Source organism: Vulpes lagopus, chromosome 2 (assembly GCF_018345385.1).
Source record: "Vulpes lagopus strain Blue_001 chromosome 2, ASM1834538v1, whole genome shotgun sequence".
Lineage (NCBI taxonomy): Eukaryota > Metazoa > Chordata > Mammalia > Carnivora > Canidae > Vulpes > Vulpes lagopus.
In genome coordinates, this window is record NC_054825.1 from 128,602,875 (window position 1) to 128,608,337 (window position 5,463).

Genomic DNA, 5,463 nt, shown 5'->3' on the forward strand with positions numbered 1-5,463 from the left:
TTTTAAGATTTTATTTATTTATGATAGACATAGAGAGAGAGAGAGAGGCAGAGACACAGGCAGAGACACAGGCAGAGACACAGTCCTGGGACTCCAGGATCACGCCCTGGGCCAAGGGCAGGCACAAAACCATTGAACCACCCAGGGATCCCCAGAGTTGTAACTATTCTTTATATATTCTAGATACAAGTCCCTCATCAACTATATCAAGTGAAAATATCTTCTCCCATTCTGTCAGGTTTGTTTTTTTCACTTTCTCAATGATATCATTTGAAGCATAAAGTCTTAAATTTTGATGAAACCTTATTCATATAATTTTTCTGTTTTCACTTCTACTTTCCCCTATATTTCTATAATTGGATTTTAGAAATAACTTTTCCACCAATTAATATAATGTAGTTAAATATGCTATTAAAAACATGAAATAACAATTGCATTGTGGTCGTGGAGACATTAAATGCAGTACATTTACTTTTATGATGATAACTTGTAATGGGACTGCTTTTTGTGATGAAGAAGTATATCTAGTTGTTCAGTTTTTAGATACACATACTGTCACAGTGGTTTATTCAAGTCTGGAATGGAAGAGAACCTTCTGGAAATCACCTTAAATAGTAATATACTCACATCGTTTGACAAATGTTTATCTTGCCCCAAATTTCACAGAACAGTTACATTCATGAATAAGGGGGAAAAAACACATTGTTTTAAAAATTATTCTCAGCACAGTATTACCAACCTGGGAAGCTCACCTGTCCTTCCTCCCACCCCCAGCAGGGGGACCTAATTAGTATATGGAAAAGTGAGAAAGTGATTTGAAGTACTTTATATTCAATATTTTATATTGGAAAATAAAAATAAAATCTTAGTTTTATAATTCAAAATATAAAAGATAAACCTTAACAAATATCTTCTAGGCTCTTAAGAGAAACACATCAGAGGGAGGATGGGTGCAGAGGGTGAAGGGGATGAAGAGTATGCACGCACCACAATGAGCACTGACTAATGTATAGAAGTGGTGAATCAGTATATTGTACATCTGAAACTAATATAACATTGTGTGTTGATTATACTTGAATAAAAAGAGATAAACTCATAAAAAATGGCAAGGATGGGGGAAATGGTGAATTTTGTATTTGTCCAAAAGTGACGGGAGTTTTAAAATGTTGGGTAACAGTGTCCCAGTGGAATAAATTGTTATAAAGGGTCAAATCACAATGCTTCCACCCATCACTTAAACATGTATATAGTCTCTAAAGAGTAGATACTTAAGAAGATAATATTAAAAGATATATTGCACAAATAGGTATAAATGGAGTAAAACTCAGTTTCATTCGATAATCAGTGTCCTCACATAAACTCAGTTCCATAATCCCTGGGTCATTATATATAACTGCACTAAAAATTACATAATGCTTTAAGTACTGATATTAATCTTAATTAAGTCAGTGATTCATCTTCATAAAAAGAGTATTTTTTCGAGTAGTTTTTTATAATTACTATAACTAACTGCTCTACTTTAACTTTGTTCTATGGCTGAAGTGTTTTTCTTTTATTTTTACAGAAATATTATTTATATCAGACATAACACAAATCACCTGCAATTAAATATGGTGACTAATAAATTTTAATTTTTGCTCCTTCTCAATATCCCACTAAACAGGGCAAAATAAATTGAACAAGCATGAACCCAGAAGAATAAAGAAAGCAGAAGAGGCAACAAAGGTGAGATCTCAACAAAACTTTATTTTTATTTATTTATTTTTTCAACAAAACTCACTGCCGATCTTCCCTGTGGGCAGAATTTTTCATGTCCTGTTTACTAAGACAGAGGCCATCCACAGATTGTGCTTGTCAGCTTTTAAAGTTTTGTTGAGGGCAGCCCTGGTGGCACAGCGGTTTAGCGCTGCCTGCAGCCCAGGGTGTGATTCTGGGGACCCTGGATTGAGTCCCATGTCAGGCTCCCTGCATGGGGCCTGCTTCCCCCTCTGCCTGTGCCTCTGCCTCTCTCTCTCTCTCTCTCTCTCTGTGTGTCTCTATGAATAAATAAAATCTTTAAAAATAAATAAATAAAGTTTTGTTGAATGCTTTTGGATCTCAAAGCATCCAATGGAAAGCAGGAAAAGAGAACAAAGTTAACAGATTCAGGGATATGTAACAAGCTTTGAATTTGTTGATTTTATTTTTATTTATTTCTGACTGGTCCATATTTCCTCAAAAAAATCCATGTGACCTTTTAAATGTTAAAGAGTTTGCTTTTGCCCTCAGGGTCAGGTCCTGTTGTGAGTCACTTTGGAAAAGCGAACATGAACCCCTGGAGCCACCTCACCTGCCTAGAATTTGGCATATAGAAGCAGAATTGGGGTTTAGGGGAGGGGGTGGCTAAAATGAGATGGAAGGAGGTGGAAGCCCACCTCTGTGATCTTGCTCGTTAACAGGTTCTGCAGACCTTACTCAAAGTTTCCCTCCCTGAGGTGTTCTCAGCACCAGGCTGGCTCAGTGCTTTCCACAAACAAGGCAAGACGCCTAGAACTGGGGCCACAGACTCAAATACTTTCAGGGTCAGCCAAGCAGCAGATGTGGCAAGGCCAAAAATGTTCAGTCATCTCCTTACTTGGGAGCATAGATAAAATAGACATAGGCCTGGAGGGCAGCTTTTGTGTGTAAGTGGTTTATTAGAGGAGGCCCCCTAAAGAAACTAGGAAGGGGATGGAGGAAGGACAGGGGAGGGGAAGAAACCAAGCAAAGATTCAGTGTCAGAGTGTGCACCTGCAGGTGAGGTGACTGCAGGGTCCAAGATCAGTTTTCTAAAGCAGATCACTGCACGGCCTGAACTTTACCACAAAGGCACAGAGGCCAAAAGAGGGAGCAGCACCTGGAATGGGCAAGCACTGCCACACTAGTGCAATCTCTTTGATGCTATGTAATCTGCCCTTCTTTGTGAATCCCTACCCATTGGTTTATGGTGGGAGTACAGACTAGAGGAGTTTAAAAATTAACTGTTTATGGGGGTACCTGGGGGACTCAGTAGGTCAAGCATCTGCCTTCAGCTTAGATCTTGATCCTGGGGTCCTGGAATTGAGCCCTGCATCAGGCTCCCTGCTTGGCGGGGGGTCTGCCTCTCCCTCTGCTGCTCCCCCTACTTGTGCTCTCTTGCTCTCTCGAATAAATAAATGAGATCTTAAAAAAACTAACTGTTTAAAAATTAACTGTTAGCTCTACCTGGCTTAAGGATTCTTATCTGTTCACTTTGAAGTATCAGTCTCTTGAGGGTAGCTCAGCCTCCTCAGGTAGAAGATAGATGTTTACAGCTCAGTTACCCCTTCTCTCCTCCTTGCTTCTCTTCCAAAGATGGCATCTTGAGCTATAGAGGGTAGAGTATGTCTCATAAAACTCCTGTGATGACAGAGAAGGGCTGGCGGTCTCCATTTGAGATGTCCTTGGACTTCTCCGGCCTCTGGAATGATGCTCTTTATTGCCTCTGTTTGTAGTTCGCCCAGATGTCATTCATCTCTGGTTTGATCTGTGTCAGTTTGATCTTAGTCTGGGGTGATTTCCTCCTGACTTGGCATCACACTGGGCACCATCAGCCATAGACCTTGGGGTCTGCACTAATTTTTCCTTCCATCCCTTGGGCTCAGCAGGCTTATTTACTACTATCCATTGACTCTGACCATCAAATCTTAACTCACCCACATTTGGCGTGGGAAGTCCCAGGGGCAAATATATTGTGCCTCCTGTCCTACGTATATATATTTATTGTGAAGAAAAATAATTTTTTTATTGTGGTAAAAATACCTACAACATAAAATTGGTCATTTTAACTGTTGTAAGTATACAATTCAGTAGCATTAATTTGATTTGCTGTATTATACAACCATCATCACTCTTTCCAAAACTTTTTCAATATCCCTGACAGAAATTCTCATTACCCCTTTCCCCCAGCCCCTGGTCACCTCTAATCTAATTTCTATCTCTGTGAATCTGCCTATTCTAGATATTTCCTGTAAGTAGTGGAGTCATACAATATTTGTCCTTTCATGTGTCTGGGTTATTTCACTTGGTATAATGTCCTCAAGGTTCATCCATGTGGTAGCATGTGACAGAACTTTATTCCTTTTTATGATCGGATTATATTCTGTTGTGTGTATAGAACTCATGTTTATCCATGCATCTCTGGTGGACACTTGTGTTGGCTATTGGGAATAATATTGCCATAAACACTAGTGTACATGTATCTGATTGAGCCTTCAGTTTCAATTCTCCAGGGTAAGAATTCTTTGGGGTAGTAGCAGATTGTTGGGTCATACAATCATTCTCTGTTTAGCTTTTGGAGGGACTGACGAACTGGTTTCCACAGCAGCTGCTGTGGAAATTATTTTACGTTCTTACCATAAATTCATGAGAGTTCCAACTCCACATCCTCACCAATGCATGTCATTTTCTGTTGTTGTGGTGGTGGTTGTTTTATAATAGCCCTCTTAGTTGGTATAAAGAGGTTTTGATTTGCATTTCCCTGTTGAATGATGAAGTGGAACACCTTTTTAGGTGCTTATTGACCATTTGTGGATCTTCTTTGGAGAAATGTCTCTTCAAGTTATTAACCCATTTTTGAATCATGCTGCCTGGGGCACCTGGGTGGCTCAGTCGGTTAAGCATCTGCCTTCAGCTCAGGTCATGATCTCAGGGTCCTGGGATCGAGCTCCCACCCCTACCCCCACCCCCATCCCTGCTCAGTGGGGAGTCTGCTTCTCCCTCTCCCTCTGCTGCTCCCCTTGCTTGCTTGTGCTCTCTCTCTTTCAAATAAACAAATAAAATCTTTAAAAATAAAATATATTGTGCCTTCTGTCGTTTTGTGAGAGGCAGATTTTAAGAGAAGTGTGAGGACAAAAGACCTTTGTGCCTTCAGTGTGGACCTTATAGAAGCCACACACTCACATCCTGAACTGAGTATCTCTCATGCCTCTGTATTCTTCCCTCAGTTCTCAGTGCTAAAAATGGTGGTACTTTCCTTTTCCTTTCCCTATAATGTACCATCCTTCTGCATTCAAGAATAGCAGGGGCACCTGGGTCACACCCTGAGCTGAAGGCAGATGCCCAACCACTGAGCTACCCAGGCATCCCAATACTATTCAATTTCTTTTTTTTTTTTTTTTAATTTTTATTTATTTATGATAGTCGCACAGAGAGAGAGAGAGAGAAAGGCAGAGACACAGGCAGAGGGAGAAGCAGGCTCCATGCACCGGGAGCCCAATGTGGGATTCGATCCCGGGTCTCCAGGATCGCGCCCTGGGCCAAAGGCAGGCGCCAAACCGCTGTGCCACCCAGGGATCCCTACTATTCAATTTCTTAACGAGAATTGGGATGTACAAAATTTTCTGTGAAATCCTTTGATTTCTTAATGCTTTCAATTAATTTTTTTCCCAAGCACCCTTCAAGCTAAACTAAGTCTGTTGGCCAGAT